This window comes from Pinus tabuliformis, chromosome 8, assembly GCF_031772625.1.
Source record: "Pinus tabuliformis cultivar Carrire ecotype Pingquan chromosome 8, CPIR1, whole genome shotgun sequence".
Classification (NCBI taxonomy): domain Eukaryota; kingdom Viridiplantae; phylum Streptophyta; class Pinopsida; order Pinales; family Pinaceae; genus Pinus; species Pinus tabuliformis.
Window position 1 is genome coordinate 874,011,097 of NC_142294.1, and position 24,508 is coordinate 874,035,604.

A 24,508-nucleotide genomic window follows, 5' to 3' on the forward strand; every position below is an offset into this window, starting at 1 on the left:
AGAGGCACCAATTGCCCACTGAAGAATGGTGGAGGAGTATGATAGAAACTATTCTTTGATAAATTAATTTTGGCCTAAAGTCAGCATTTTCAAAATGACTCATGTATCAAATCTACTTAAAGCAACAGTGGAAGACAGCTAGATGAAAAGCACAGTGTTTGGGTACAACTGGATAAGGCAATTGATGTGTCCAACGCAGCAACATCATGACAGGGCAACAGAAATGCAAGAACTCTCAAAATCAATGTAAAGGTGCTCAGCCATCCCAGGACGCTCCAAAATTCAAAAGATCTCTGACAGGAATGACTAGCTGTAATCAATCTGCTTTAATAGCAATAACTATTGTATCCACTATTTTTGAGAGTTGGTAGAGAAAGTTATGAGTCGATGACTCATTTTCATATATTTTGTAAAGACAATTTTGTATATATACACCCTGCTTAGCTTATTTGGGGGTTGTTGTTTATTTGTTCTGAAGAACTCGGCTGTATATTCTGAGAAGTATAATACAAGGAGCTGCTGGTTTTCTCAACTTGGCTCTGCTTGGACGTGTTGTGATGGGATTGTTGGCTGTTGCAGAACTCTCGTGTTTTCTCATGATACAATAAGTGTTTTCCTAACTGTCTCTATGTTTTATATGTTTACATAACTCATCTATGATATATGTTTAATAATCTTAGTAGGAAGGAAAATGAATAGTTCAGGATTTGTCCAGTAAGACACCCTAAACTCAATCATTCCTGCTAACTATGTTTTCTTCAAGATTAGCTGTAAATATGGAATTCTTAAATGCTCCTGTTTACTCTAACTTTATGGCAAATTCTATTCGAGAATTCTCTTTTGCTCTTGAATGAGATTTAGCCTTTTATGTTCTGTATCACCAAGAAAGAAATCTTTGTTGCCTTTCATGGTGTGATTCTATACTATTTCTTCTCAAATCAAAGGTTTGTATCATGGATACCTATCTGGCTCTGCAGTAACACTCTTTTTATCACAGACACTAAGTAATAATCAGTCATGGACTCCATTTGCCTAATGGAATAAACCTCTCTTTGATCATTGCAAACCCTTCTTCAAACAACAGATGACAACCAAAATTCAAACAAAACCTTATACTTCATAACTAGCCTAAAATCCTAAAAAACAAAGCTAAATCAAAAGAGAGAGCCCTCTCTGATTGCAAGTAGGCTAGAACCTATAATCCAAAGTTGGTTTGTGGTTACCTCGGCCGTATTCCCTTGGGAGTCAAAGGGAACAATCTGAGTGTTAACACCATGTATATCTATGTATCTGTTGTTTTATTCATTTTCTATGTTTATATTTATGCAATATATTTTATGTGTTCCATTGCTCTGCAATATATAATTTTCTAACAGAGTGCAAACTAAATGCCAATACGTATTATGCAGTGCATTGTACTTATAGATTACACTGTCACTAGCACTAGTGATTGCACAAATGTTGGGAACGGTTCCCCCAAGGACAGTTTTGGGGCTAAAAGCTCATGTTTTGGGAAAATTTTTGTAATAAAGTTGTAAATTCTCCACATTTTGTGATCGCGGAGCGCAAAGGTGTCAAGAGTCATAAAGGGTTATCCACACTTATTTTGTAAAGTGTAAAGTTGGTTGTAATGATCCACCCATGTTTTGTGGACCATGGGATTGTATAAAAAGGAGCTAAGTAAGATTTAAGTAGCTGGTAGACAATTTTTGGAGTCTTGGTCGAGAATTCTAAGTGTTTCAGATCTTAACGTAGGTAGAGGCTCTGCAGCTGAGTGCACAGAGGCCTAGGGTGGAAGTCCACAGTTGAGTGCACGGACCCCTGCACCTATGTGTACAGGGAAAATAGAGTTTGTATTAATATAAAGATATCAATAAAGAGAAGTATTCTGCAAATTATGTGTATTTATTTCTTCCTAATGCATCTGGTTATATTGCATTTTGGGTTTAACTTACAATGTTCATGTGATGTGCGAATGTATGTGATTGTATTAGTTAATTGAACGCAAGTAAGAATATTTGTGTACGTGGAACTAACCGTAGTTGATTAGTAAGATAAGTAAAACACTTAAGATAAGTTGGGAACCTATATAGTATGCTGTCATAGCAGTGTGAAAGTACCTAGATCACGGATCAAGGCTGCGCAAAGATCAATCGTACGCCTTCAGAGAGGTATTTTAGGGTGGGATGAAGGGTAGATAGACAGAGCCCTAAGGCTTAACGACCTGCGCAAAAGTAGGAATAGAGGGTATAAACAGACATCACAACCATCTCAGGGTGTAGAATCTTGGTTCCAACATCCCCCCATACTGCTTCGGGTGAGACTTTGGTCCGCGCTCCGCGGGCTGATGCCAAAAGGGCCAGTAGTGTAGGGATTTTTTTGGCTAACTAACGCTAAACCTGGGTCAGGCCCCACAAAGCTAACAAATGGTTGTTGAACCTGGATCAAGCCCCACAAAGACAACAACAAGCCTTATCTTCATGAGCTAGAGAATGCTTATCTAAGCTTGCATAGAAAGATGTATGTTTGCACGAACTCATTGAAGGTAGAACATGTATAAGAAAGTGACATTGACACTTAGAAGAATACTTAACATTTTACAAAACATATGACAACCATGAACTGACCATGGAATGACAGATTGTAATATCCTCAGTAGGCTCCAAAATTCAAGTGTAAGCAAAATTTTGGAGGGGTTTTTTCGCATCGACAACAGGGGATAATCCCTATGGATGAGATGATGAGAAACTCATTGGAAGCCAACAAGTTGAGGATATGCAACTAAATGAACTAGCAATTTGAGTTAAAAATGGGAGGGCAAGTATGATTATTAAGCACAATTAGATTAGATTATTTAAGATATAAGTGGGTGAATAGTGCCTTTAAGATTAATTACTTGTGAAATAAAGATTAATGCACTAATTTACTACATGAATAGTTTCTCCAAGATGTAGAATCTATCCTAAATGAAGCACAAGACCTAGTCCAAGTAAATCCCTCCTCTCAATTCTTTTGAAACTAGTCTTCATTGCAAGTTTTAGAGAGAATCCCAAAGGAAGGAGGCTAAGGCCTCATTAATGATACCTCTCGTGGAGTTCTAACCAACTAAGCGCCTATATTCCTACGAGGGATTTCCCACAAGAGAACTGTAAGGTCACCTATGTTAACTACAAATGAGGACCTAGACTTCTCAAATTGTGTGAAGAAGGTGGTCCTATTTTTCTTACAACCAAGCTTATGCTTTGAGGTATATTTTAGAGATGCACTTATAAATTAGAATGAAGGTCCAGATTATGAGTGATTGCTTCAATGAGATTACAATAAGAAATTATTCAATAGGATAATGTTGAAATTACTCTTCAAAACAAGATGACAATATCAAATATATAAATCACTTAGAGCAGTAATCCTAATGAAACAAGAATAGTAATATCATTTTTCCAAGATTCTTGTTATAGCTTGTTATTGGGATGGGGTCCCCTAGGGTCATTTTTGGGGCAAAATCCCATGTTTTGATGTAAAAAGATGAAAAGTCTCCGTACATTGTGGTCGCGGATCGTGTATCTAGTTAAGAGTCAAAAAGGGTTTTTACCCTACTTTATGTAAAATTGAGTTGGATTTTGACATCTACTCGTGGTCCGCGGACCAGGGGATTGTATAAAGAAGTGTGTCTTAGAGAGTCTAAAATAAAGTAATAAGAACTCTATGAGTACGAGCAAAGAAGCCTAGCGTATAGATAGAAGTCTTAAAGGAGGGAAAGGCTCTACAGTTGAGTGCGCAGAGGCCTAGAGTAGTATCCACAGCTAAGTGCGCGAACCCCTGCAGCTGAGTGCGCAAGAAAGTATTGAGTCTTTAAACCTATATTAAAGATCAATAAATAAGATTATTGCAGAAATTCCCGTGTTTTAGCTATTTACTTATGTTATGATTGTGATATATGATGTGATGGAATGATGTCTTTATAAAATAATGATGTATTGATGTGCAAATTTACTTGATCCATCTTATTATTTGAATGCAATTAATCTTAAGTGATTACACAGAATTCATAACACTATCTGTTAAAGTTATCTAACACTTAGGTGGATCTAAGTAAATATTGATCAAAAGTAATCTATGGTGCGCGTAACTAGCTAATTCGCCTATTCAGGGTCCACAAAACCAGTTGTAGACATTCGTGGAGGTCTAGAGGCTAGTTCGAGGAAGTTAATGCTGTAAGCCATAAGTGCTTAAAGATCTGCATGTAGGCAGATCTAGGTTATAGAAGGACATCACACTGATCTCTGGGTGCGGAAACTTGGTTCTAGCTTCCCCCCATACTGACTGCTTCAGGTGATACTTCAGTCCATGAACTGTGGATTGATGCCGAAAGGGCCAGTAGTGTAGGGATTTTTTTGGCGCAACTAACTCTGAACCTAGGTCAAGACCCCCTAAGCCAATAAATGGTTTCGTTGTTGGGACCAAGATCTACATCAAGAGATGTGTGATGTCGCATCACTGGAATATGACCAAGAAGGAAATTAAGAAGTGGTTGAATAGAAAGATCCATGAATTCGTGGTGCAAGAAAACAGAAATCCGCGCCTGATAAAAGAACTGTGGTTGGACATATATTTGTACACCAAAATACACAAAACTTTCTTCTGCACCTTCTCGATTGAACTATACAAGTGGATAGCTAAATTGGCAGACAACTAAGGGAGGTGGAAGCTTGAGGGTCCAATAGTGTGGACTCTATAATTAGTACGAAGGCTGGAAGCTTCTGAAGATAAGATTGCGCACGCTGCTGACCATTGGCTTGATCAGGTTATAGGAGGATTTTTTACAAAGTTCGCGGTCAACACCTTTGTCAATTACAATGAAGCAGAGCGACATTTCTTCAAAGGACTGCAAGGTAAGTATCTAAGATCTTTGAATACTTGGATTAAGATTTTTTTGTGTGAAAAATGAGTTATGCCACTACCTTGATGTTTGGAGCTACACGAAGTGGGAAGCTCTTTAGGAACAGGGGAAGAATAGGCCCTGAATATAACTTGTTGATTGAACCTCCTATGAGTGATGATGAGGGAGCAGCACAAGCTTCACCACAGAGCATTGTCTAGTTGATAAGGCTGGGTTTTCCGCAGATACCTCATCCGTCCACACCACCTCCACCTTCACCTCCACAACATACACCATCGACCACACCGCCACCACCACCACCAATAGTCAACATGTCAAATACAATGAAGTTTCCAGTTTTCAAAGGCTTAGAAAGTGAGGATCCAGATCAGTTTTGGTTTGTTACGAAGGCTGCGTGGACAAAAAAAAATTGCATATGATAATATAAAAAAGGCATAACTGGTTACCACTCTGCAAGATCGTGTGGTGACATGGTACATTAAGTACTGCATCGATAATTTGTTGGCATCATTAGCAGATACTCAGACCACTTTAAACAAAGAATTTCATAAGCCTACATTTGCCTCACAATCAGTAATTGGATTTAAGGAAATCATGATGAGCATAGTCAGAAATATTGGTAAGCATAAGGCAAGAACAGGGCGCGAGATGAGGCTTACCACACAAATAGGAGACTATGAGATGGACCAAGTTATTTTGGATTTGGGGTCTGACACGAACGTATTGCCTAAACAGACCTAGGAGAGAATGGGAAGACATGTGATGCAATGGTCTCCAATCCAATTGAGGATGGCGAACCAGTAGAAGATTATCCCCATGGGATGATTGCAGGGAGTTACCATAGATATAGAAGGTGCATGCGCAATGGCTGATTTTGAAGTGATAGAAATTGTTGATGACAACAATCCATAGCCCATGCTCCATGGAATAGAGTGGGCTATTGATATGAATGGGGTAATCAACTTGAAGAAGCATAGAATGTCATTTGAAAGAAAATCACTCCACATTGTAGTACCATTGGAACCAGTAGAAGGACCACGCTATACTGAACTAGTTTGCAACTATGAGGAAAGTGACGATGATCTGGATCAAATCTATAAAATCATGATGTGAGACCAAGATTGGGTTAATCCAACAACTTTATCACAATTGGGTCTGGGCTTTATTGCATATCACAATCGGTGGTGTGGAGCGGGGTTTGGCCTTAAGCCTTTAGATCTTGCAATAGTCATGGACACGGGGGATCTATGGATTGCAGTGTATAATTACATCGGATCCGGCTATATCGCATATCGTAAATAGTAAGGGGCAGAGTGCTTTGGTCTCAGGACTTGCGCTATTGGATTAGCGATGTCCCAGATGCGATATCATTATAAAATGAAGTTAACAACCTAGTTGGGTCTAGCCTTATCAAATCACAATCAGGTTAAGACAGAGACTTAAGTTTGTGATTATTGCAATCTGCAGACATGGAGATTTATAGGATTGCATTAACTTGGTCATCGAGTCTAGTGCTTATATCGCAATCGCAATGGAATTAGTGGAGGGGTATTTTCTTTATGTTTATTTTTGATGCAGGATTTTGAATGAGTCAGAGTTTATAAAGAATTTAACCTTCGGGAAAAAATCTCTGATTATTATTTTTTAATTAAATAACCCATTTTATTTAATACTTAAGGTTTTTTAAAGCCTAAGTATAGTCTTGGTCTCGGGGGCTATTTAATTTTTTTTTTTTTTATATAATCAAGGTTTAATACTTGGGTTTTAATTAAAAGGCCTAAGTATTAAACTTTGGTTATGGGATTTTATTATTTTTTTATGTTTATGTTCTATATTTTTGTTTTTTGTTTTTTAAAGAAATAAAATCATAGGCTTTTTAAAACTAAAGGGCCCCTATTTTAATATAATAAATTTCATAGGAAATTTATAATATATTAAAATGGGGGTTGTTGAATAGTACAACAATTGGCGATTCACTAGAAGAACCAGTTATCTCTGATGGATAATAACGAATTCTTCAAATATTCAACAAAAATAATTTTAGGAAGTGGAAACTACTTTTCGAAAAAATTAGATAAATAAAATTACTTTGACTATAGAATTCATTATGGAAAATTATTTAAAAAACCTTTCATGAATGAAAAACACCTATTTACTTGTATCAATCATTAATCAATTATAAAAATAAAGTAGGGGGCCTTTTATGACTTAGCTTCTAATGTACTCGTTTTTCACAGGTAGAGCCATTGTTGCCAGCAAGTGTTCATAGCTTTGACAGGGTTACCTTTTAACCAACAATAATCCAGTATCCCATCCATTTAATAGTGTAATAATTAGAGGTAATTTTATTTTTATTTTCTTTTTGTTTTAGCTGATTCTAAAAACCGTGTGTCCTGGTTTGGTGGCTAGATAACGACAATACCATTCATGGGTAATAATCAAACTGAACAAGTTGGCTCGTGATGAGACCCCTTGTCTTATAATTGAAAAATCATAAGTCATTAGCCTAATTTGGTGTTCAGTATGGTAATGTCAATTTAATTGGTTCCCTATGATCATGGTAAGCAGGCTCATGATGAGATGGGGAGAATCATTGACTCCTTAAGAGTTTTGGATGACAAATCTGAGTTGAAAGTGCTTTAGTCGTAAGAAAGTCTTTACTTTTTAAGGATAACCTTTTTAACTGAAACTAGAGTAAAAGGATATAATTTTTGAGGTTTTTTAAATATTTCACAACTTAATGGAAAATTTTTAGAGTTATATAATTTTTATCTAGTTTTCAATTTTGGTTACCACTTTTAAAAAAATTCCTACCTTCAAAGTGAAAAAATGAAAAATAACTTCAAGAGATTTCTGAAAAGTCAATAGAGTACTATTTAACATTTTTATTAATTAAATTTGTAAAAAGAAAATAAATTGCAGCAGGATGTACAATGGAAGTGATATATATATATATATATAGATATATATATATATATATATTAAGTTAAAAAAATTAAGAAAATAATTTCTTTAATATGAGCCCATTAACAGGAAGAGAATCTCTCTTTCCTGATAAATATTGCAGTATGAATGTAGATGGGCCTATCTATTCGACAATCAGGAATGGACCAAGCCACAATTTCTGGAATTTCGTATGTTTCCCTTTTTCTTCGTGTGGTTTGTCTTACTTGAGAACTAGGTCTCCAACATGGAAGGATTTTTGTGCTATTGATATTGCATCAAAAGAAGCTTTCACTATTTTTTGATGTTTGGCATGTGTGAGTTTAGCTTTCTCCCTTTCTTCTTCTAGTTTTAGGATTTGGGAATGTCTTAATTGTAAAGAAGAAGTAGGTGTTTCTTCAATGAATTGAACTAGGGCTAGTGAGGGAAGAGCTAAATGTGATGGAATGATGGCTTCCTTCCCATACACTAAGTTAAATGGATAAGAACCTATAGAGGCCTTCTGAGTTATCCTATCATCCCATAAAGATAATATTAAAGATTTATGCCAATTACGTTGATTTTGGTCAACAACTCTTTTGATTATTCTTAGGAGGTTTTTATTAGTGGATTCTATTGAACCATTTCTCTAGGGATAGTAGTTAGTGGAATATTTTAGTTTAAAACCTCTCTTAAGTGCAAACTCAATCATACTAATACTCGAAAAGTAAGATGCATTATCAAATGTAAGTGCAAAAGGTAAACCAAATCGTGTAATGATAAAATGATCAATAAGCTCAATAATAGCGCTAGAATTGGCTACCTTTAACGAAATTTCTTCAACCCACTTTGTGAAATAATATGTAGCAGTCAAAATATACTTATGTTTCTTAGAAAAGTGAGGAACAATCTCACCTATGATATCCAGTCCCCATTGTTTAAAAGGTTGTTCGATGTTGACTGGTTGTATAGGCAAGGCTCGTTTTCATTGCCTTCCACATGCAGTTTGGCATGTTTTGTATTTTCTTACATATGCATGAGTATCTTTGAAAAGAGTGGGCCAATAATATCCTGCATGTAGGATTTTATGCATGGTAGTATCCCCTCCAAAATGTCCTCCTGCTGGTCCATTGTGAAGTTCCTGTAAAACCTTTTGGGCTTTAGATTTTTCAAGACATCCTAACAAAACAGAATCATAATTTCTTCTCAATAACACATTGTCAACAATCTCATATTGATTTTCTTTTAATGTTAAAGGGTAAAGATATTTTTCTTTTATGATTGAGTTCAGGAGGAGCATATCCATTTTTAAATAAAAAATTAGATATGCATATTGGGACTCAGTATCAATAAGGCTTACCTCGGATGCATGTTCATTGTTACCTATGTCCTGATCAGCTGGTATATAGGATGCTCCTATAAGCAATATGCAGAAACCTTGTCCTTTGATAATTTTGGTTGCTTTCATTTCAATATCATATTCCTACAGAGTTGTTACCCACTTTGCTATCTTTTCTCCTAACTCTTTATGTATAAGTAATTGTCTCACTGCTGGGAATGGGACAATTAATTTCATATGTGTTTTTAAGAGAAATGGTATAAAATACTTTATAGAATTATAAACAATAAATGGTTGTTTCTCTACCTTTGAGTAATCCAGTTCAACACCTTGAAAATTTGAACTAAAAAAAGAGATAGGTGTTTCGATTTTTTGATCGTTAATTTTGTGTTAAGACAACAACATAAGATGTTGAAGAAGAGAAAGTATACAAGGTGAAATGATCAGAGAGATTCAGAATACTTAGAGAGGGAGAATTAGTAATTTATTTTTTGATTGAGTCGAAAGCTTGTCTTTCATTATGACCCCACTTAAAGGTTGAGTTTTTCTTGATCATTTGTTGTAATGGTAGAACGATTTGTGAAAAATCAGGGACAAATCTTTTGACGAAATTGATTTGTCCAAGAAAAGATTGCATGGATTTTTTATTATGTGGAAGAGGAACTTCTTAAATTTCTTTTATTTTAGCAGGGTGAATAAAAATTCCATCTTTCGATAAAATTGATGAGTGCTAGTATTGCAACAAGGATGTTGCAACTCCTGGGCTACCAGCTTTACTTATCAACCCGGGGTTCGTACAAACTTGGAGGTGACAGTGTTGTATGCACAAGTAAAAGTGATGGTTCTACATGTTGTCACTATTCAGCTGGCGAGAGACCACTAGGGTTCCAAGCCAAACTTCTATGGAGTCAGAAGAAGCTTGATTCTTTGATGGAAGAAAGGTAAATCTACTCTAAGAGAGTTACTCTACTGCATTAATGGAGAAGGTCAACATGTAATGCTAAATCACACCATACCCTAGTTAACCATTTAAGAAGTTATGCTAGGTAGAAATGCTAAATCAGCATGAAACAAATGCTACTATGTAAGTTGTAGAAGTAAGAAGCATCAAACAATACTAATGTGCAAGTAAAGAGACTAAACTAAATTTGTTTTTGCTTTTCTAGTCTTTTTATGCAAAATCAGGTATCTAAACTAACTGTTCTTGTGGATGTGGTAGGCCGATTAAGGATGTTTAGGGATGGATAGAAGGGTTATGAGATGGTTGGATGGTGTCGAGGACCCCTGGGAGGCTTTTGGTGACTTCCTAGATATTTTCCATCAATTCAGCCTCAAAATAGGCTGTTTCAGGAAAACCTACAGGATGTACTAGAAACCTACAGGATGATCCTGTAGGAATTACAGGAAACCTACAGGATACAACCGAGAGCTAAATGTGAGGTGTTGGAGGTGATGGGAGGCTTAGGAAAGGTGTGTGATGGGTGTAATGGAGTGGGATAATGTCTAGGATAACTCAAGAGTCAATATCCAAGATAATAGATGGCTAGATTTGCTCAATGTGCTTGGGAGAATTTCTATGAAAAATGATGGAAAATTAGTGAAGGTGATGGTGAAAACAAGGGATGGCTAAGGTGGATGAAGTGGAAGGTGGCTGCTGGTTATGAAGTCTTAGTTTACTCTTGAAGAACCTACTCTGCATAAAACATGTGTGTCTTCCAAAAAGCTATGCAACAAGATACATTTTCATAAACTAGAAAAGTAGAATTAATGAATGAATTGCCTATACTATGCATGAAGAAAGTTGCTGAAAGGAATGAAAGCATGAGTGAGATCTACTGCAGAAATGGAGATGAAAAAGATGACAATGAAATATGCCTTGCAAAATCAACCAAATACTAAATTAAAGACAACAAACTCCAAAGCTCATAAAATAACTAGAAATCTGTGTTTTTGGGGTTGCTTAAGGGTCCCTTCCTCAAGTCATGGTCTGAGAGGGAGGAAGTGAGGCCGAGACACCTGCTAACAACCTTGTGGTGATCCTTTTTCTCCTTGCCAACCTGCTACTTGAAATAAGGCACAAATGGAAGAAAACTATCAAAAAACCAATCTAATCTACACTACTTGTAATGGAAATGCATCTAAAAACAAATTAACAATGAAGCTATGAATCTATGAATCTACACTAAACATACATGTACAATAAAGAGGAGCCTTGGCTACTAAGGTTGGGCCCTAACCCAAGAGCTTCATCCCTCTGAGTTAACTCAGTGCTGGCTCAAAACAAAACTCATTCTTATTACCAAAACAACGAATTACATCAATAGAACTGTCACAGGTTTTGTAGCTCAAAAATAAATTAGAGTTTCACAATAAAAAAATCCAAATCCTACTGAGGTCCTAGGCTTCTCTACTTATACATCTGAAGTCCCTAATGACTTCCTTAAAATTAGGGAGGCTCGACTCCCCAAACTCGAGATAACTGGTGCTTTGTCTCTCACTTGCTTGGCTGCCTTCTAGTCCTCATGATTTGGATGTTTGCACTCCGAGCTGATGTGATGAATGGAGAAATATTCGAATGGAGGAGTAGTAAATGAGGAGGATTTACCTCCTACAATCCCTCTCCTTTGTCCCATTTGATTTTTTACCTTAGTCTTTGCCAAAATTCCTTGATTTTCTCCTTTAATCCCGCATTCAATGCATATTAGACCACAAAGCATAATATCCAAATCTAACTCACCTCATAAACAAAATATAATCAAAAAACATGTAATAAGTTATGAGAAAAGTTGGTTTGACTAAGCTAGGAGGTAAATTAAGGCCCATATAATTACCCAATGATGAGGCTCATCATCACTCCCCTACTAAAAGTGTTGCTCATCCTCTGAGCAACTTAATCAATATATATATCCTTCATGGCTCTAGTGGCCTCTCTGATATCCCATGCCTCTACTGTGGTCTCCTCTTCTTGTTCATAGAAGCTTGTTTTCTTTTCTACCTCCTTCCACTACCTCTTTTCTTCTTCTTCTTTTCTCCCTTCTAGCATCCCTAAGAATAGTGGTGGACTGAGTTTTAGGCCTATCCAATTGACCTTCAACCTTTGCATAGATTGCTTATACATATGTGTACTATTGAGTGCCTCTTTCAACCTTTGAAGAGATTGATATTCTCTTATCTTTAAGCTATATGGCAGTGTGATCCATCTCCTCATGCAAGCATGTATACTATCATCTCCTATCAACCTGAACATGTCCTCAAAATATGAAATTGTTTGCTCTTGGGAAGCAAGATATCTAGGTGCTAGTTGAGGATCATTTGCAATCAAATTATGGGTATTGATGAGGGCCATGGGATTTGATTGTTTAGCTCTGATCAGAAGAGGTTCATTTTTCTCTCTTGCCAATATCCTTTTCATCTTTGTAGCTCTTGACTCCTCATGGTTCATCCATGATGCTAAAGCCATTAATTGTAGATCTCCTAGCTTTACATTAGGGTCCCATACATTCATGTCTGTGAGGGCCATGTTGTACAAATAAAACTCAGCCATTTTGGCCCTATCTTCTAGTGTACTTTGATCACAAAGATCAATAAACTGCCTGTAGTCCTGAAATGTCATGGTGCCTCTCTGTGCTAGGGTCTGAATCTGAAAGTGCAACCATTTTTCTTTGAGGTAGAGAGCATAGGATTTAGTTGGCATCCTACACTGGATTTCTTCCAAAGAGAGACTGGCCATACATGCCAACTGATTTTCTCTTTCTTGTAGTTGTCCCCTTAACCATGCATTTTCTGTCTCTAGTTGATTTCTCATTATATCTTCTATGTCCCTTAAGCCACTTAGCTCTCTACTCATCTCCTTGAGTTTCTCTTCCATGTGCCCAATGTCTTCCACCCCCTTTGATTTGGTGATCTACATCCACCGGTGAGTTCTGGCCCTCTCCTTCTCAAGCTCGAAGAAAAGTGGGATAGCAAATATTTGAGGTATGAACCGGCCTCCTTCAATAAACTGGTAATAGGAGTCCAGGTTAGGTTGGGGGCTAGGTTCTTTTGTCTCTGGGTCCTCATCTTTAGTTTCTTACTGCTCCCCTACCTTCCTTTCCAATTTTTGTGCCTCCTATAGATTCAACAGAGTATCCTGTAGGACTGTTTTTGCTTCTTGTAGATTTTGTTGTGTATCCTGTAGGATTTCCTTTCCCTTGGAGGAAGTTGATCTAGTAGTAGGCCTCCTCACATAGGTGATAGGGGACTTAGGGGAAGGCATTTTCTCTTTTTCTGTAGGGGAGTCTTCAATCACAATAGGAATTTTGGTTGATGCTTGGGGTTTCCCCTGTCTTATTCTTGTGATTTTCCTTGTCCTGAAATATAATGGGGTTTGCCTCTGCCTTTTTCCTTTTTTCTTGATTGGGGTGCTAAGAGTAGTGAGGGTAGCTGCTGCCTCTCTCTCAGTGGCTTCTAGAGACACCCTAGGTGACTCCTCCTTATTTTTTGTCCCCTCTTTTCCATTGCCTTCTTCCTCTATGTCCTTCCTGTCTTCTTCTTCTTGTAGATCTTCATCATCTCTATCAGTTTCCTCCTTAACATCCTCCTTTGTTTCTTCATCATCCTCCTTCTCTTCTCCCTCTTCTTCTTCATCTTCATCATGTTCCTTTGTGTCATCTCCTTCTTCATCCATCTCATCCTTATCTCCTTTTGTATCTTCCTCTTCCTGTTTTACTTCCTCTTCACTGATAGTGGAACTAACATCATAAGTGAGAACTTTGATGTCATCCTCTACTGGCATGTCTCTAAAAACTGACCATGTTATAGGATTTCTGATGTTCTGGAGGGCATATTCTATAAGGATCCTAATTAACCCATGGTGAGCTTACTGTTGGGAATTTCCCTCCTTCATTTTGGTGCTTGATTCTATGAGTGATTGAAGCGAGAAGTATGGTATGTTGAGCCTTTGGTGAGGGGGTGTTTCTGCTCCAAATCTCAATTCTTCAAGGATCCTAAAATGATAGCCATAGACCACACTATACCTACCCTCACACGAAATGTATTTGATCAATTGGTAGCTTACCTCATTCCATGGATATGGCAGACTTTCCCTCCTTTCTCCATTTTTGTCCTCAGTGGTTTCTTTTGGCAACTTGGCAACTTGGCTATCCCCTTTGTCTTCTTTCCTCCATGGTATTCCTAGGGGAAGTGTGGTGACTCTGCTGATGAGCTCAAGGGTGAGATCTATAGTGAGGCCCCTTATTACAACAGTGGCATGGTTTCTGGTGAGTGGAGTGAGGGAGAGGGAAAATTCTTGAGCCACCTCATCATCATACACTCAGAATTTTTCAAAAAACACCATCCAATTATGTCTTGTGAAGATTTCAAGCACTTAGGGGTGTTTTTGGAGTCTCACAGTGTTGGTGGTCTCTCTCCTATTAAACCCTCCTGTCATCTTGTTGGTGATGTTTGAGGAGATGAGGGGGTTGAAACAATTTTCAAATGTAGAACCAAAACAAAGATGACTATATATGTAATTCCCTTACATAGTTACTAAATTCACTCAAACTTAGAGGATTTATGGTTCATTTACTTGTAAAGAGGGATGTAATTATAGAGCCTACCTCTTTAGAATTTTTGCAGTGGCCAACTCTCGTGATATCCCTTCTGAACTCTTCTCTGCCAATCTTGTAGACAACCTCTGTGTATCCTGTATGAATTCTTGTGCAATCCTATAGAAATTCCTATGCAGTGAAACGATGGATTTTTTCTTCCAGTGGGTTTCCTGGGTATGTGAGCAACTTGAGTGAGTGAGTTTCGAGGAAGTGAAATGCATGAATGCTTGGGAACGATTTTTTATCTCCTCTTATGGTGATTCGGGGTGAGGTGGTGTGCGGGCAGCAAAGGTATGTTTCCATTTTTGGACCGTTGGTCCCCACTACCACCTCATCATTTCCCACTCCTCATAATCAGCTCCCGCCTTATGGATCTATAATTTTAACTGATTTTGCCATACTCCTTCTCTGTCTTTGAGTTGACTTCAGTCATGTGTGAGAGGACACCCGGTTGTGCAGGTGTTGACTGTGTTATCACTCAGGTTGTTCCCTTAGACTCCGAAGGGAATACGACCGAGGTAACCACTAACCAATCTTTTGGCCACAGGTCCTAGCCTACCTGTAACCAGAGAGGGCTCTCTCTTTCTGATTTATCTTTGTTTTGATGTGGTTTTAGGCTAGTTATGGTCCACAGGGTTTTGTTTTGAATTTGTTGGGATGATGATTTCAGTCAGAACAGGTATGTTTTTGCAGGATGATCTAGGCCATTGGGCATGGAGTCCGTGATGTTTAATTGCTTGAAGTGTCCATTTTAAGGAAAAAGTTATGCTACAGAGCCAAACAAGTGTCTATGGAACAATTTTTCAAATCTGTAATATGATGGGATGAAATCAGGGAGTGAAAGGCAACTAAGGATATTTCAGTAAACTGATATGGGGAATAGTGGAAACATTACTTAGGAGCATTTAAGAATTCCTGAATAACATTCATATTGATAGAACAAATACAAACATGAGCAATTAAGAATTCATGTTTATGATTAATTCTGAAGAAAACATATTTAACAACAGAGATTGAGCACAGGGTGTAACCAAACATTTCCTGTACTATTCTTTTTCTCTATTGCTAGGCTAGTGAAACATGTATATGAGTTAAGTAAACATAAAAAGATAAAACATAGTTCAAGATAACTTATTGTTCCATTAGACACCACAATAATTCTGTAGCAGAACGCAGATCATCATTTAGACATCAAACAGTGAAGAGATAGTGAACTTTTCCAGCCTTTGTATTAGATAATCTGAAAATATACAATATATTGTCTCAGAGAGAAAATCACCAACCCCAAATACGTTGTAAGGGGAGGTATATATACAAAATTTAGATACAAAAATATCTAGCTGATGAGTTAATGGCTCATAAATTCTATGCCAACCCCTGAAGAATTACAGCTGAGAGAGTAAATGCTGTAATAACTGCTTAGTGCATTAGCTATCCAAAATTGTCAGAAAGCTTTGACTTTGTGACCCGTTGAGTCGGCTTGTAGCCGTGTTGCCCAAAATTTGTGCGTTTCCTTTCTTTGGCTTGCTGTCGCAGTATTATGCTGAGTCATTACTTTCACCCGCCCTGCCTATTGTCTTCATGTTGCTTTTGACTTTGGTTGACCTGAAGCTGATTAGAAGAGACTAAACCGAGATTATTGAGGCAAAATTTGCAGCATTGCCTGCCACCAATCTTCCTTGGGTAGTTGGTGTCTTCGTATTTTTATCAAAGTTTCATCTGCCTCTGTATACCTGTAAAAATTTGGTGGGACCTCAAACAAGTGATTAATTTCATGCTCAATGTAGAATAAATTTTCTAGCTTGTTATAGAGGCTCTGCCCTGATGGAGGTCCTGCTTCTTCAGAAGTACTGGTGGATGCTGTGATCTGATTTGCAATAAAATTTGTCATTCTAGTGGCATATTGCTCATGGGTGAGCAGTCTTCCTGTGCCGGTCAATAGGCTGGGCAATCCTTTGTCTTGCAATGCTCCCATTCTAAGTTTGTAGTCATCTACCTCAGCCTGCATTTCCTGGCATTTTCTTTCCACAGTCTGTACAAAATTTCTGAGGGTCAGCACTTTTTTAGCTGTTAGAACAGCATCTGTTCTGCTGCTGATGTTTAGGGCTGCCAAATCCTCCTTGGTGTGATTATTAAGGAAATGTATCATTCTGTTGGCCTGCTCAGGCTTATTCCCTAGTGCTGTTCTGGCCTTCTAGCTTTCAACTTGTGCTTGGCCTATTAATTCCATCTGCTCATGCACTGTTTTGATTGACTTCCACTGTTTGGTAATGGAGTGGTCAATCCGGGTCCACAAAATATTCTTTATCTCTGCCAGAGTATTCTCTAAATTTAGTTCCTTTTCCAAGGCCTTTATTTTGTCCATTAGGGCCTTAATCTCTCTGGTCTACTCTGCTACTGTCATTTTGGATTTATCATACTTAGTTTCCAGCTCAGCCAATTTCTCTTTGGCTTGTTTGATCTCTGTAGCCTGAAGTTCCAGCTCTTTGACAGCTTTGGTCAAATCATCCAGGCTTATGCTAGCCTCAGGAGCTGTTGTTGTTGCTGCTGCAGCATCTGTTGTTGTTGTAGCCGTTGAAGGGGTTGTTGCTGCCTCTGTAGTTGCTGCAGTAGTTGGGGTAGTTTGAGGAGGTTGGGAGGTTGATTCTCCCTGTTTGTCTTGGAGTGATTTCTCTAGCTCCCCTTCCAGATCAATTACTCTTTGGTTCAGTTTCATCATTAGATCCAATTGATCCTCAGCTTCCTTTTCTTTTTGCAATTCTCCTGTTTGAGGGTGCTCAGCAGGAAGCAATTTCAATCTCTTCTTCAATGCAGCAATGCCATCATATTTCTTTTCCATGAGGGCCCTCACACCCTTAGGATCCTTAGGATCATGTCCTAAGTCCACAATAATGTCCTCCAATGTTTTGATTCTGTTGTATTTGGTCGTGGAGGACATTCTCTCTAAGTCAAGTTGAGTGTTGGTATTCTTTAGAGATTCTTTTAATTCATGGGCCATTCTGGCCCTATCTACCAATGTGGCATAGACCATTTCCCCTGTTTGCTTATGCAGTTCTATCTGATCCATGGGGTGAATGTCTTTTGCCATGACCTATAACTTTTTTCTAACAAAATCTGCAGTTGAGTGAGGCTGCGGTATTTTGGGTTTAAAATGGTTGAGGATTATCTTTTCCTCTTTGATATCATATGCTGCCATCAGCCTTTCTTGTTTGGCCAGTGTTGCCTTGAGAAATTGGTCATGTATCTACACTCTTAGCAGCTCATTTTGTGCCTTAATTTCTTTGAAGGTGGCCTTGGTACTAGATGGCTTCTTGCTTTGCTGAGTGGAGGAGGACACCTCCATGCCATGCTGTCTTTCCTGCTCTTGTTGAAAAGAGCTTGTGGCTGTTTGTTGGCTATCTTCTTTTTCTTTCCTTGGGCTTTCAAGGATCTCTTCACTGATTTCTTCTATAACTGGAGAATCAACCCTTTGCCTTTTGGCTTCGGGTTCCTGAGTGGACCCACTAGCAAGTGTGGACTCCTCTCGGTCTCGTTTTTTGCCTCTTTCCTCATGTGCAGGGGTCTGTAAGGCAGGCACTGTTGGTGCCTCTGTTTGCAGTGGAGGAGTCTGTTCTTGCTGCTGCCCAATTGAGGAGGCAGACTTCTCTGTGACTAATTCTTTTTCTGCACCCATTATTCCCTTGCCCTTTTCTGTAGCTGTTGTTGATGTAGATGGCCCCTGGGTGGCTAGTGCAGTTGCAGCAATGGATGTACCTTCCCCAATTTGATGTGGCTGTCTAAAAGTTACCTGCTGCACAGAATCTAAGTCAAGATTTTTTTCTAAATCCTTGACATTTTTTTCCATTATTTCTTCTTGAGTTAGTTCCTCAACTAATGTGCCTTGCAACCATTCATCTTGGTTGGCATACTGCTCAATTTGTGGATATTTACAGTGATCATACCCTAGCAGCCTATATTTGACTCTTCTAGAACTAATGAAGCCTTCTGGGTCATAAGGGACCCACCAGAAGCTTCTCTTTAGTTTATATTTATCCCTGAGAATTTGATCAGCCTCTTGCCAACCTTCTTTCTTATTCATGATAAAGGGGCCCAGATGGTCTTTAAATTTGAGGTGGGCTTTCTTTTTGGCACTATGAAAGTGGGTGAGGTCAGAACTAATGAGTTGCCTATAGTATTCCAAGGTGAACAATCTCATCGACACATACCTTGGGAGCCTGTAAGGACAGAGCTCACAGCCATAAATTCTGATGACTGTATGGTTTTGATATAGGTACCAGTCACCTACTTTATAACTCTTGGACAGCTGCAAAGTTTTCTGGATTTCAAATGACAGTCTGGGAGGAGGGGATCTCATCAAGAGGCAAGAGACTGGGTAAACAAACTGGTCAACAAACTCACAGTAAGAATATGGAGAGTCTTGAACTTGGTGGAAAACTGATGACCAGAAGATAACAGACCTCTTCTCTCCCCTAGAATCCAATTTCTTGATGGGGCATTGGAAGACTTCAGATTGATAATACATGAATAAGTGGTAGATATATGATGAATATTTAAACACTCCCTCCCTATCCACTTTCAAAAATTGGTCATGTATTTTATTGGCTATAAATTTGGCAAAGTTATACTTGTAAGAAGGGGGCTGGCCTGGACTATATGCAGCTAATAATACCAACACTGTCTCATGATGTGCTCACTGGTTTTGAAGCCCAGCACATAGGAGATCATATCAACTAGGAGCCTGCCTACATCATTGAAATGGACATATAAGAAAGGAGGTGGCCCTGTAGGCTGGCGGTCTGCCCTCATGAATGTCTTGGTGATCTTTTCAATGTCAGCAGTGGAGAGTTTGGCGCCTACATCCAGTAAATAGTTCATGGAGAAGGGAAATAACAGCTAAGTCTGCTTGAAATTGAGCATTTGGTTGATGGAGTCAGGATTAATGTGGAAAAGTATGCTCCCAGATGGAGACTTAACAGTTCTCTGAGTTGGATCATAGTTCTCAGCACATAAGCGGATGATTTCTGGAAAAATATTAACAGATGGGAGGAAATAATAAGGCAGATTGGACTCCCATATCCCATATGTGTCATTGTTGCTCAGATAGCTGTTTCTCAATTGGCAGAAGGTCTGTAAGTGGTTTCTGTCACCAACAAGATCTTGGATAAGGTAATCTCTATCAGCAAGAGGCATGGCTTCAAGCTCCTTGTTTGGTGGATTCATAGGAGTGACACTGAGAGCTGATGGTGTAGCCATTGGAGAACTTTCAGGTGTTGACTTTAGAGTGCAGTTTTTTAGTATAACAGGCTGAATATGATAGCTTATGAGGCTTAGAAGAGAAGTGGCAGAATGAGTGCAGCTGGAGCCAAAGTTGCCTTTGAAAAGAACAACTTGAAGAATTTGATTAGAACTTTAGTTTCTTCTGGTGAACTCTCAGAATTTATAGACAGTGAGTGTAATTGCAGAGGAGAAAAAGGATTGCAGCTTAGTATAATGAGAGCTTGAATGGTAACATGGCAAAAGGGAACAATGCCGGGAAGGTGTGAGAGTACGTCGAATTTAAGTCCAAAAACGATTGTGCAACGGTGAAATTGTGTATGCTGCGTAGCTATCTTAAACAGGGGGTGGTTTAGATTGTTTTTAGGCCAACATTTACAGGACAATCACCATTAATTTAGGAGTTTTTAGGCAATTCAGTGGAAAAATTTGCAGAGAATGGGAAGAACACGGGCAAATGGGTTGGATTTGGGAAATACCTGGATTAGCCAACGACGAGCGTTGTCGAATTGATTGGAAGACGAAGAATGTCGTTGAATTGGTGGGTGGCAATGTTCGAAGCAACGAATTTTGAAAACTGGAGGTAGTTGGAGGTGACCAGCAGAACAACGCAGCCGCGTTTGTATTGCGAAAATGACAAGAAACGGTCATTTTCGGCCTTTTTAACAACAAATTTGGCGCATACGCGCTTTTGGCGCTTTCCCGCGATGACGTCAGCATGATGTCATCAGCGGGCCCCGGGTACGGACGAGTGACGTGGATGCTGACTGGGACGACAGCGTGGCGGGACACAGTGGCAGAATGCGGGGGCGTCAGGACAGAGTGGCGGGCGATGTGGGATAGTGGCGGGGGCCTGGGCGTGACGTCACAGTGACGAGGGCACTGACGTAATGGGGGTGGCCAGTTTGCGGGAGGTGGTTTCTGGTTTCCCCGCACCGCCTTTGGGGAGGAGCGGTTTCGGGGGGGAGGGCTCCGAACACCCCGGGCTGCCGACACGTGGCAGGGGTACGGCGGAAAAACCGCCCATCCCTCGGACGTTAAAGTTCGGCATATCCGTGGCCCATATCACCCACCCACCGTTGGATCAGGCGCGGCGGGAGATCAACGGCTGGCGGGGCTTGTTGTATGGTGTGCAGGTTTGGGAGTGGGACCCGCCCAATATTTAATTGATATTTTACGGCGCGGGTTCAAAAACCTTAGTTTTGGTAGGTTTTGGGGTTGGAAATAGCGCAAGCCATGGTGCCATAATGTGTAATGAAAAGTGTTTAAATACTTTAACATAAAAAACATTGGGTTTTAACTTGAGGGGGCAATTTTGCAAGGGTTTAGGTGAATGGGGGTTTAGGAATAGGCTATTAATTTAACCAGGGGTTAGATTAATTCCGGGGTAAGGACTCGGAAGGGTTGACTATAGTCCCAGATGGACTAATGTCTCCCATGACATGCTATTTAGCTATAATGCTAAAGGGGGGGATATTTAATATATTTTTGGGAATTTTCTATAGTTTTTGTAAGAAATAGGGGTGGGGATGTACTTAGGGAGCTATATAATAGGGTTAGAAGTTAATATGGGTATGTGGGGTGAAGTGGGAAACCAGAGATGGATGAAGTGTGAAGTGATGACTTTACACAAGAAATGTGGCTTCCTTTTGAAGAAGAAGGTCACAACTTGCAATGGCTTTCACAAGGGAGAAGTGCAGGGAGGATTGTTTAGGCAGATCCTAAAGTCCTCAAGGGGATGTTAGTAAGAAATCCTTTGAAGGGAAATGAGGGAAGTTAGACATGCTTTGATAGTTTTTCCATATAGACCATTGTTCTTTCCTTTCTCTTATTGGTGAGATCAGATAAGATTTTTCATATATCATGTGGTTAGACCTTGCTTCTGCAACCTCCAACTGCCTACCCTGTCTAATAGACCTAACATTCTTTCTTCTTTTTTGATGGGTGCACTTAGCCTTGCAAACCCTGATAATCCTCTTTTCTTTTTGCTGCCCTCCTATCTAAATCTACCCTTATATCTTCCAAGGGCCCAGATTAAGCAGTTGGGCACCTTCCTTTCTCTATCCAGCTACTCATCTGTCAAGCTTGAACTGTTTGAACAGGTATTCAATCTCTAGTCTACAACAAGCAATTTAAAACATGGCATGGCCCAGCTTGAACTGTTGGGTCATCCATCAAGATAGTAGTGGCCTCTTGGTTGGCCACTTTCATGGTCTTTCTTTGGGGTTCATTTCAATTATTTTTTCTGACCAATTCATTTTCTTGCCTTTTGATTATTCTTTTAAGGCATACCCTCTTTACATTTTTTAACTGTCTGCTTCTTTCACAAAAGATGGAACCTTTGTATCACCAAAGATGAACATTTTTGGCACTTCCACTGTTAATCATGAAAAATGAAACCCTATTGGTATAGGAGACTAACAGTGGCTCCACTTGGGGATGACTTTTCCAGATGAAAAGTCAAGAACAGCAGGTCAGACTGCCTTATTTTTTCAATCTTGTTGCAGCCTGAATTCTTCCTTTGTTAAAGACCATTCATCTAAATCTTTAAAAGCTTGTATGAAATACCCTGCAAGCTGATTTGCTGTGAAATTACAGCTCTGTTCTTTACTTGTTTCTCTGAGTGTTCCTCATCACCTTGATATTTCCCAAGTACTTTCTCTTGTTTTCCAGTGATGGGATCAAAATATGTATCAAAATGGTGCAGTACCCCGATCTATCTCAAAATCAGGTCCACTTGGTCCTTTATCTATCTGCTATAAATGAAAAGTACTGAAAATACAAATATTTATGTACAATATATGACTGTGCAGTGTTTCATCAAAGGGGGTCAAAATAATGCTTGAGCATCCTCCCATTGACTGGGCCTTCCTCAGTGTTTGAGCCATCCATACTTTTCAGAAAATAAGTGTTATTACCCTGTACAACATAAATGACATAGGGTCCTTTCCACAAGAAATCAAACTTGCCATGTTTTCCTTTATCCTCTCTCCTGGAATCCCATCTCAACACTTTACTTCCTATGAAGAAGTCTTCAGCTTTGGTTCTTTTGTCAAATATTTTCTTGAGCTTGTCTTGCAGTACTTGGGTTCTCTGATAGACTTCCTCTCTTGTTTGCTGTAGGTGAATCGTCTGATTGATCCTTCTTTGAATGTCATTTGGCTCAGCTTGTATCTCCTGCAGTAACTTCATTACAGGGACCCCCAAAGATGAAGGAAATCTTGCTTCCATTCCATAAACTAGTTCATATGGGCTTGTGCCAATGGATCTCTTGGTGGTCAACCTGTCTGCCCATAGTGCATTTACCAGCTTCTTATGCCAATTCTTTTTGTTTTCCTCCAAAACTTTCTTGATGATGTTGATGAGGCTTTTATTGGAAGACTCAGCTAGGCCATTACCCTGCGGATAGTAAGTTGTGGAATGTCCCAAGGTGATATGATATTTATGGCAAAAGTTGATCATTTTTTTGGACTTGAAAGCAGCAGCATTGTCTGTGATAATTTTATCTGGACAGCCAAACCTGGACAAGATGTTGGTTTCTAGGAATTGTATAATGATGGAGTCATTGGCTTGCCTACAAGGGATGGCTTCAATCCATTTGGTAAAATAGTCTGTAGCAGTCAAAATCCACCTATGCTGACCAGAGGATGAAGGGTGGATTTCACCAATGAAGTCTAAACCCCATTGCTGGAATGGTCTCTCAGTTGAGATAGGTTTGAGTGGTAAAGGTAATAGCTTTCTTTTGCCTTCAAAAATTTGGCATTTGTGACAAGAGATTACAAATTTTCTCACATCAGTAAACAGGGAAGGCCAATACAACCCAGCCCTTAGGATTTTATCAGCTGTTGATTTCCAGTATAGGTGTCCTCCACAGTCACCTGCATGAAATTCCTTGAGGACATTGGCAGTTTCATCATATGTTAAGCATTTAAGTAAGATTCCTTCATGATTTCTCCAAAACAAAACATTATCTATGATACAAAATTTTGATGCTTTCATTTTTAAGAACCTTTTCTTAGTTCTAGACAACCCTGGAGGAGCTTGCAGGTTTAACAATACAAAACATATATCAGTATACCAGGGAGATTGCATAAAGGCTTGGTTGATCTGTGGAGTCGCCATCTCCTGTTCGTTGTCCAGTTCATTAATGTCAAGGGCTTGGAAATTGGTTTCAGTCATTAGCTTGGCTAGACCTTGTCCTTTTATGAGTTTGGTAGGCTTGATTTCAATGTCATATTCTAAGATATTGGCAATCCATTTGCCCCTTTTGCCTTCAATTCCTTCTTGGGTTAGAATGTCCTTAACCACTGCATTTGGGACATAGGCAATTATATGAGAGTACAAAATATAGATTCTAAAGTCTTTGATGGCTTTTACCAATGCATAGGCTTGCTTTTCCATAATCTAATACTTCAAGGGAGCATCTCTAAGGGCTCTACTAAAAAATGCAATGGGTTTTTCACAGCCCTGGTCATCTTTTTGTAA